The sequence below is a fragment of the Sebastes umbrosus genome, chromosome 21 (genome assembly GCF_015220745.1).
Source record: "Sebastes umbrosus isolate fSebUmb1 chromosome 21, fSebUmb1.pri, whole genome shotgun sequence".
NCBI classification, from domain to species: domain Eukaryota; kingdom Metazoa; phylum Chordata; class Actinopteri; order Perciformes; family Sebastidae; genus Sebastes; species Sebastes umbrosus.
In genome coordinates this window covers 23,094,931-23,105,577 of record NC_051289.1, presented here as the reverse complement: position 1 = coordinate 23,105,577, position 10,647 = coordinate 23,094,931, and the positions used below count along the sequence as shown (strand labels likewise).

Here is a 10,647-nt window from a genome sequence, read left to right as displayed (position 1 = left end):
CACACAATGGTGAGATTTGTGCCTGATCAGAAGTGTCTTCTATTAGTTTTGGTTTTTCACCGCCGATGAAGAGCAGCCGCTTCTCAAGGCCTAAGGGCCCTATTTTAATGATTAGATGCTATTTTAGCATATAACTAACCTGTCTTTTTTCTTCCCTTTTCTATTCTCTAATAAGTTTTGCCTTTTAGACTTTACAACGCTCTGGAGTTATTGGGGCCCCTGAGCGTCTGGGGCCGCTCTGCCCATGCTGGTAATCCAGCCTTACCTGGAGCGGTTGCCATGGTTTGATGAATACTTCAAATCAAATTTACTGTTGTTTTCCTCACTAGAGGTGTACACAGTAACAGAGCTGTGTCTTCTGTCACTGCACACATTCTGTCCTGATTCATATCTACCTGCTACACAAACATGTTATGGGATTCCTCTGAAATCAGACACATGTCTTATCAGATGCAGATCTGTGAGTTTGGAAGTCATGGTTAGGTAACTCTGGGAAAACCTGAGGGCTCAAACTCAGGTGAAGTACTGCAGGTCTTTTGCAACAATTACTATACGCATGTTACCACACTTGGATTGGATGTATCTGTGACTGCTTGGATGATTCAGCACATGGAACACATAAACAGATGTTGAAATTCTTTTTTTTCTTTCTTTGCACACGTATAAAACTTCATAAAATCCAGATAATAAAAAAATAATGTGACAGGAGAGGTCAAGAAGCCAAAAATGACAACAAATAGCACACAAAATAAGCTGAAAAGCGTAGACAACAATCCAGTAAAAATGAATAACTACATGAAAAACAAAAAAACAACAAACACATCTGAATAAATGAGACAGACTGAATGAGTTGAACTCACCAGCATACTGGAACTGCTGAGAGCTGCACTTAACACCACTGATAGCAAAGCATATATTAATGTTACATCCTGTATAATGACTACATTATTGAACTACAGTGCAAAAAGCGAGATGGGCTTAAGGCTGGATCTACAGTATGACCCAATTTACTGATAAAAGCTGCAACCTTTCTGTGGAGCTTCACTCACTCCCTGCAGCTCTTATTCTTTATGATCCGATGAAGTCCAAGTGAGTGAACATGAACACCAGTGCAAGACGGACAAGAACCCCTTTTACAAACTGCACTGAAACTGCTCAAATAATGCTCTCACTTCTGTTTCTTGCTCTTAGGCATACAAGTACAACCTAAAAGATTAGACAATTCATTTTCTTTAGGGTACATACATTTAATGGATTGTACAATGGCATCTTTCCAGTTGTCCTGCATGACCTTGTGGCGCAACGGTAGCGCGTCTGACTCCAGATCAGAAGGCTGCGTGTTCAAATCACGTCAGGGTCAAGCTGTGTGATGACTTATACTGAAATTTAAAGAATGTTTCAGTCAGTCTTAAGAAGTACTGGACTTGTTCTGAGCTCTCTCAGCTGGTTATACTGTATGAGGGACTCCACTTTCACTAATGCAGCTCTCTTTGGCACAGATAATACTCCACCTGGTGGACAAATCACTCCCTCCCTCAAAGAGCATTTAAGGAGAGTTTGATGACCTTAAAGGTCCCATATCGTGCTCATTTTCAGGTTCTTACTTGTATTTTGGGTTTCTACTAGAACATGTTTACATACTTTTATGTTTAAAAAAAACTTTATTTTCCTCATGCTGTCTGCTTGAATATACCTGTATTCATGCTCTGTCTAAAACGCTCCGTTTTAGTACATTGCAACAGAATTGCAACAGAATTGCAACAGAATTGCAACAGAATTGTAACAGAATTGCGTTGCTAGGCAACAGCTTGGGTCCATGTTTATGTCCTGTCAGCTGATGTCATTCACATCAACTGCAACAGGAAATAAACTGGGACACATTTAGAATGTTTACGTTTAAAAATTGTCTAAATATTGTAGATTTGTGACATCACAAATGGACAGAAATCCTGAAGGCTCCTTTCAAAAGCTCAGTTTCTGTATACAGGCTGTTTGTATTTCTCTGTGGATTAAGCGTGTAGATACTTTCACAGTATTTACATAGAACTTAAACCTGCTTTATAATATAAAAGCCATGAAAATGTCATTTTTTACAATATGGGACCTTTAAGAGATATTTCTTGACCTTGGCATTCCTGGTGTAACATCTAAGTCTCACATATATCCACGTTTATGACCTACATTTGGGTGTTTATTGAAAAGCAACACCCAAGCCCCACAGGGTTTTTATTTATTTGACATCATGTCTGTCAACTGAAATCTTCTTTTACAGTTTAATGCAGAGGAAATCAGTCAGATGGCAGTTTACATTTGTTGCTCAGTGTATGAAATCCAGCTGAGAGCTTTTTTATAGAGGACACCAATGAGCACAGGAAACAATGCAGTTATTTACCCCAGACTGCTATAGTAAGATGAGTCCGGGGCCTGGATTGCAGTATGTCCACTGCACATCAGGAATGCAGGGAGGAGGAGACAGCGGTGGAGATGAAGACAGTGCAGCTTCGCTGGAGCCTGTGATCTGATAGGGCCGGTGTTCCTGCTGTGAAGAGTGAGCCCTGGTTCTCACTCAGGACTTGGCAGTATTATAAGAATCTGTGAGCTTATTTAGTGGCTCAAATGTTACTGAGAAAATTGCTGTATAATACTGAGTGGAGGATAGAAGATGGTGGAGATGAACACTACACAACCAGGAGGGAAGCAACATTAATAGTGTTTATAGGACCCTTTACATCCTTTGTTTAATGAATTTGAAAAATTCCCTTCGGGAAAGCTATTATTATTCTATATTTGTGACTGCTGCTGTTGTTTATGTCTACTTAAGACAGAGTCTTTCTCTCTCTTTTTTCTGCCAAGGAACCCTTACAAGATAGAGAATATACCGGGGACCCCTCATGTATGCCCCTTGGAATAATTTGACATAGCCTATTTTTTTACACTTCTATAGCCTTAGTTATGTGAAAGAACAACATAAGAGAAAGATATTAGACACATATTAAATATTGTAATATTATATATTATATATTTGCAGATTCTAAGAGTTATAGATTTGTTAGATTAGAATGTAATCTATGAACTATTATATACTGTAGATTTAAAGATTAAAATATTATTTATTGAACTTTAGTAAAATATAAATATATATCATGATAATTTAAATGAATTAATACGAAAACTTTTCATGGACCCCACTTTGGGAATCCCTGATTTAAGATATGTATTAATTGTTAATATTTTAGCACATCCCAACAGTTTCTTTTTTTTTTAAATCTCATGTATTATATATATATATATATATATATATATATATATATATATATATATTAACCCATGGCAAAGGAAGCTTTTGAGTGTATGCATGTCTGTGAAGCCAATGACAAATTTCCACAGGAGTGGATAATAAAGATCTATTCTTCATCAGTAGTTTTAGAAAAGTTTGGGTGTTAACGGAACTATTTCTCCAGACCTGAATATGAGCTCCTCCATTTACTAGCTATCACTAGTTGAATAAAAAAGAGATCTGCGTAGCAGCAAATATGTACGGATGATGAGGTCTAAACCTGAGAAAATGTGTGGTATCCGGGAAAATCCAAGTTCTTCCTCTCTACATTTACACATTTGTCCCGTATGGCGAGAGGAGCAGCAGTACAGAGGGTAAACACAGCGATGGTGTGTGTGTGTGTGTGTGTGTGTGTGTGTGTGTGTGTGTGTGTGTGTGTGTGTGTGTGTGTGTATGTGTGTGTGTGTGTGTGCTGTAGCTGTCACCTGACAGCGAGGTGTTACTTCCTCAGCAGACGTGCTCCAACATGGTCCCCAGAGTGGAGGAGGTCATTCCTGACACATCACTCTGTCATCACAGAATTACCTCACCACCAGAGAATTCAGCACTATACACACTGATTCATTCATTCATAGACGTGTGCATTTTACTACAGTACATCCTTCCTTTATACCTCCGCCAGCGCCTTCTAATACCACCTTATTGTATACCTCTATTGAAGGTATCTTGAACCTTTTATGGATAAAACCTATTATTAGTGAATGCGTGGACTTGGCTGTTAGCTGAGGGGAAGACATTCTTTTCAAGTTAATCTGAACACTCACATTCAATTTGGATCATACTTACAGATGTTCCCCATTATGTGTTGCATGTGGTGCAAGAGCTGGCATGTCGAAGGGCAGGTCCAAGAAAGAACATCAGGTACAAAGAACATGAGAGAGGACACATTGATCTGTCGTAAAACAGGGCTTTGAAGACTGCTAATAATAGAGACATCAAGTCATCATTATAGCCTGAAAATCAGTCTGACTGGTCACATAATCACCACTCCTTGAGGGCAGGTTTGATGCTCACATTATATTAAAGGAACTTTGTTTGAAGAACAAGTGGCCTGATTTTGTTTTGCAGTGCTTCAGTAGCATTTCTCATGCCAGATCACGTCAGGGCCAAACCTAAAATGCTAAATTATAGCTGTGAGTCGGGGCCGGCCATGTTGAGGAAGAAGACAAATACAGGAGGTTCCATTATCATTAACCATTTAATGCCTTAGGATGTTTGTTCTGACTCACCCAGGTCTCAAACTCACGATCTTAGACACGGAGGGTAAGTCACTATCTCGGTGAGCTTACTGCCAAGTGTGAATCAGCTTCTTCACACTATGACTTAGGCAATCGCCAGGGTTGCATGTAAAGGCAGATTTCAAGCTAGTGTCAAAAATCCTGTTATCAAGACAAAATTCTGAGAATTTGTGTACTTCATCTAGAATGTGCAGTAGCTGTGTACAGTACTGTTTACACTAACATGTTTGGATACACTGTGGGTTTAAGTTTTGATAATTAAAAAAAATCTGACTGGACGGTTTGTGGAGGACAGTCTGAAGACGCAGCATAGCAACTGTGTTCATTGAGCAAAAAAAGTGGGAGGAGGTTTAATTAATTAATTTAATTTGTTTTACAGTTTTTGAGAAAAACAGAGAGATGGACTTCATACATATTCTTGCCAGGTTGAAGCATGTGGACATTTCTGCTCACTTGGACCTACATGTTGGTGAAGATGCAAAGTTGTAGCATGTATGGCTTATTGTTTTCACCTGCGTTGGTTTGTTTGTTTGTCTGTTAGCAGGATTACTCCAAAAGTCTGCGATGGATTTGAATGAAATCTTTTGGAGAGGTGGGGTGTAGCACAATGAACAATCCATTAGATTTTGGTGGCGATCCGGATCATGATCCGGTTTCAGGATTTTTTTTTAAAATTCCGATCAGCCTGAGCATTAAGACCACAGGGTATAACACATGCGCAGTGTAGCTGATGACGTGTTGATGACGCATGAACCCGCCTCCTTCTTCCTCTTTCTGAGAGCATAGAGATACGTGTGTGGATCTACATCCATGGTATGGATGTGTGGCGAGACATCGAGGTGCGGGAGCTGCTAGCTGTCCGCGGTGAGAAAGAACAAAGCGCTAGATGACGGGATGAGAGACAACGTAGTGTAACGTTATACAGACATAACAAGGCTGCTGAATGAGAGAGGCATCCGCCGATACGTTACACGGAAACACACCATGTTAATAATAAGCCGACCACCTCACAGTACCTCCAGCTGTGATCTGTTTTTAAAGTCACGCACCTTGGTGGAGGTCTGCGCTCTCTGAGTGCCATTCTAGTTTGTTATGAATTTTTAAACTTGAGAAGGTTGCTGTGTAGCGCACATGTGACCTGTGTGCAAAGTTTGGTTTGTTTTGATGTATGGGAAAACAGATTTCCCAGGGAAGAATAATAATAATGATATGGCGGATAATAGCCTACGCCCTGCTTTATATTCAAGCTAGGTGAAGTGGAGCCACCACTTCCCACCACTAATAAGCAAGGTAGAGTGTAGTATGACATCATTGGGACATTTCATGCAACATAAATATAAAACTAAACATGCAATACCAACTTGCAGTAACAGCAATAATACATTTACATCAACTGTGACTTATATTTCCCAACGGTCTAACATGATTAATGCTGATATTTGAACAGGTTCAGTGCTCTTAATCTTTAAATCAAGAAGGCTAAGTATCAGTGTGTTGTAACCTGTTTTCTACTCACCGTTATTTCATCATCATCATCTTTGTCTAGTTCTTGCACAATTCCTCACCAGACCGCTCCATGTGAGTCTGCACATGAAGATACAGCAATTAGCTGATGTTGGCCCCAGTTCATGCCAATAGACACTTAAAAGGTACAGCTTAAAACACTACAGATGTGTGGTTTAGTGTGATTGAAACCACACAGATGTGTGGTTTCAATCACACTAATCAATGTCTAACATGACTTAAATCACATTTCTGCCTTCATCACAGTCTTATGCAAGCTAAGGCCCGTGCGTTTTGGGTTAATTAAAGTTCCCCTAATGACGTCCATTAACAGCTGCTACTACAGCACCTTGACTCTATAATAAATCACTAATAGCTCAAGGCAATAATCTAATCCTACCTCTGACTAATGAAGCAGAACATAAAAAATGGAGTAGACTTTAAACTGCTAAACCTCAAAAACAAGTGTCATGTTGTAACTGGTGGATAACAGCTAATAACAGACTGGTTATTCTTTTTGCATCATTTGAACATTTATAATTAATGTGTCCTACAACCTGTGGCATTGAAATGAGCTTCACAGCTGCACCTGACAGTATTTGTGAAAGCTGAACGGCCCCATCTGCAGACTCCTAAGAGTGTTACACCTCGCCTTGTCCTCTCTCCAGGAATCTGCTTTGTTTGGATTAAGTTTGGAGCCTGTAATTGCAGTGTTTGTGGGGATTGGGTCCAGTGTACACTGTGAACACAGAGAATGGTATTAGCACTCTGATTTCATGGATTTGCAAATGCTGCCAGCTGCTGTTTTGCACACACTTTCTGTTTTTTGCAATTGTTTGATCCCCCATGTAGCCCAACAACAAAACAAATCAATTTAAAATGAAAACTTCCTTCTGTGACATTTTCCCTCTGTCTAATAATCCTAGTACTATAGATAGTCCCATCTATGACTCACATCACAGGGCGTATACATAACTATGCTGTGGCAGATGTGTTTCTATGTGCATAGCCTGTTGCTAATACACAATGTTGGATATTATGAGTGGACACTTGATTCTTCAGGGAAAGATTTACGAAGATTAACTTTTGCTTCCGAGCAACAATAACTTCAAAATGCTGATATGAAGCTGGTTCCTTCTGGCAATATCTGTTTTATCGCTAATATTAGTGTCATTTATCTGACAGCGGATTCTAATTTCATACTTAGACAGATTTTCATTCCCAGAAATCCTCTGAAATGATGCCAGTAAACTGACTTTGGTCACCACCATGGTTTTATAGCAAAGAATAACAACAGAGGAAGCCAAGAATCCAAGGTTGGTAAGTCCAAATTTAACTGGACAGACTGGACATTGATTGTGTTTTCTGCCAATTCACTGATAATGTCTAATAATAGACGGAAATCTGGCTCAGTATATGCCCAGGTCCACCCATCCGTCTCCTCTGATATGAAGCTTTGTTAAGTCTGCTCTCCATTGAGTCCATCTCAACAATCTCTGAGAAAGATCAGGGAGGAAAACACAACTCAGGTCGGGGTATACAGACAGGAGTGTATAGGGCCTGTTCCTGCACAGTAAAGCTTGACCTTGTCTGGTCAAAAGCGGAGAGACGAGTCCCTAACCCTCGTCTTCATGCCTGCTAAAGCTCGGCTGATGATCCCGTTTACAGACTATCAGAAAAATCTGGTTATTGCAACAATGTGCAGTGAAGCAGAATGACTGAATGAGAATGAAAGGGAGGCTATGGTGGCTGAAGTAGTCAGAGAACTGTAGTGTTGTGCTGCACTCTTCTCACAGCTGTGAGTGTCCCACGAGACCTATAACATCTCTCTCTGTGTGGCCTTGTGGCGCAACGGTAGCGCGTCTGACTCCAGATCAGAAGGTTGCGTGTTCAAATCACGTCAGGGTCAGAAGTTTTCAGACTTCATTCAGTGAATGTGAGATGTGACGATCACGTTATCATCCGAATCTGAATGCAGCTATTGATGTAACAGAGAAGGTGCTTTGTTAGAAACATTCACCCACATTGTGAGTTTCTTACCTGAGATCCTTTCCTAACCAGGTGTCATTTTACTAAACTGCCTCATTGCCATCCGGTGTGTGGATGAAATGCCTCTATTACAGCAATTCCTAACAACATGAATATGATTTCAATCTAATTTAATGTCTATTGCACTTGTATGGGGTTGTTTCCCCCCATATAACCCTGTGGAGTTCCATCAGACAAACAGTTAGGTACACTTATGTTATATGAAACCCAACCCAACTTTACATTGCCTTTTACTTTGTATGTACTATATATATAAAACTACAGATGTTTGCATAACAACTGCACCTTAGTTATTCCTTTGTACATTTGTATTCCTGTATTTATTTTTGACTTGTGTATAATACAGAAGAGCCAATACATCTGAAGTGCAATATCTTTCTGTACTGTATAAGTCAGGCAAATACACATTTCTATTTATGGAAATTATTATATATATATTGTGAAATTTATTCACATATATTCAGGGTTCATTCAATATATTCAGGATTTCATTCCATATTCTCACATTTCACATTATATATATAATAATTTCCTGAACGGCATGCCATACATAATATATATATATATATATATATATACATATACATATATATATATGTATATGTATATATATATATATATATACATATATATATATATATTAGTAATATTTGTACTACTGTACAGGATTACTATTTAATTTCCTTGTACTCTGTGCAATGACATTAAGGAATTTCTATTCTAAAAAATAAAAAACACATTACAAAATAAATCCCTGACAGTTTATATTATTAATATGAAATAGGGAGGAGTTTTGTTTCAATATGATTTTACGTTGTGTAACATTGATAGTTGATGTCATTTCATGTGGCTCTGGACAATCATTGTCTGCATATTTACATTGGGCATCAATGTAGTGGTGTTTATCTTCAAAGTGTTGCATTATAAAAGGTATGACCCCGACGTGATTTGAACACGCAACCTTCTGATCTGGAGTCAGACGCGCTACCGTTGCGCCACGAGGTCCTGGATACCACAGACAGTCATAAAAACACATTATAAAATACCATAAGAGGAGGATATAGTAGTAGTAGTTCTCCTGCTTGCTTCTATGTCACCGTTTGAATCAATAAATGACAAATAATATACACATGGTAATATGCGACACATATATCATTCCTCTCCTCCCTCATGAGTCTGGTGGAGAACTGAATAATATACTAGATGTTAGAGCACAGAGCTTCATCCTCCCTCCTGATAAAGGAGGCTGCCTCTCTTTCATTGTGTGCTGCGTCAGCACCATGGACAGCTGTCAGCAGCACAACAGCTGGCTGCACGCGCTCACCGCCACCACCGACTTCTGTTGTGGTAGTCGCGAGGGCTGCGTACTGAACGCGCATGTGCGCATGACGCAGTTTTTATATTTTTAAAGCTGTAGTTAGCTGCGCATCTAAACCAACTACTAATTTAATCATGCTCAGTAACTCACTATTGTTTTATATCACTTTACTATGTTTGATATTTACTCTTGTTTCAGTCAATGTCCTTGAAGAGATGCATGCTGGGAAAGGTTTTCACACGGAAGTATCATCCATATTACAGTTAATGACGGCTGAATTGGATGTGGCTGCCTCAGGTATCCTGGGGTTCAGGCTCCTGGTGCTGTGCCTGCTGCCTCACTATAGTGGCTTACAGAGCCATTTGAGCCATTGTTCATGCCATGAGTAATGCCTGTGCTTTACTAGGAGGAGTCAAAAGGTCTTATGTGTCTTTTCTATGTTTGGTTACAGTTGTTTTCTAGTTTTCCTATAAACTAGGGCTGTCAATTTATTTAAATATTTAATCGCGATCAAATCAATAGCTGGATGTCTCAAAACTTCCTACAGCTGAATAAGGACAAAACTGAAATTATCTTATTTGGGAAGAAAGAAGAGAGAATTAAGTTTGCTAATCATCTGAACATAAAGTGACCTAAAGCAAAGGATGCTGTCAAAAATCTGGGTGTTTTAATCAACAGTGATCTCAGCTTCATGATCATGTGAAAGCAATACCAAGTCAGCTTTTTACCACCTTAAAAACATAACTAAACTTAGAGGTCTTATGTCAAAGCATGACCTGGAAAAACGCATCCATGTTTTTATCTTGAGCAGAGTCGATTACTGCAATGGTCTCTTCACGGGCCTATACCTAAAGAGACAATCAAACAGCTTCAGATGGTGCAAAATGCAGCTGCTAGAGTTCTAACAAAAACCAAAAGAACTGATCACATCACTCCAGTACTTCAGTCTCTACACTGGCTCCCAGTAAGTCACAGAATTTACTTTAAAAAACTACTGCTTGTTTACAAATCACTAAAGGGGGTAGGTCTAAATTACCTTTCAGATATGCTTCAGCAGTACACACCTACTAGACCTCTAAGGTCACTGGGAAAAAATCTATTAGTAGTACCCAAGGTCAGAAGGAAACATGGTGAGGCTGCTTTTAGCTGCTATGCTGCTCATCTGTGGTACAAACTACCAGATGAGATCAAAGATGCAACAA

General features: G+C 39.2%; 3 non-coding genes across 3 annotated transcripts; 2 read left to right on the top strand and 1 right to left on the bottom strand.

Moving 5' to 3' along the window:
* Window positions 1-1,288: 1,288 nt before the first annotated feature.
* Window positions 1,289-1,360, top strand: trnaw-cca. The gene has a single exon. It is a non-coding gene; the product is annotated as a tRNA-Trp (tRNA).
* A 6,555-nt stretch (window positions 1,361-7,915) lies between these two features.
* trnaw-cca lies at window positions 7,916-7,987 on the top strand. Its single transcript has one exon. It is a non-coding gene; the product is annotated as a tRNA-Trp (tRNA).
* Window positions 7,988-9,060: 1,073 nt separating this feature from the next.
* trnaw-cca lies at window positions 9,061-9,132 on the bottom strand. The gene has a single exon. It is a non-coding gene; the product is annotated as a tRNA-Trp (tRNA).
* Window positions 9,133-10,647: the final 1,515 nt, after the last annotated feature.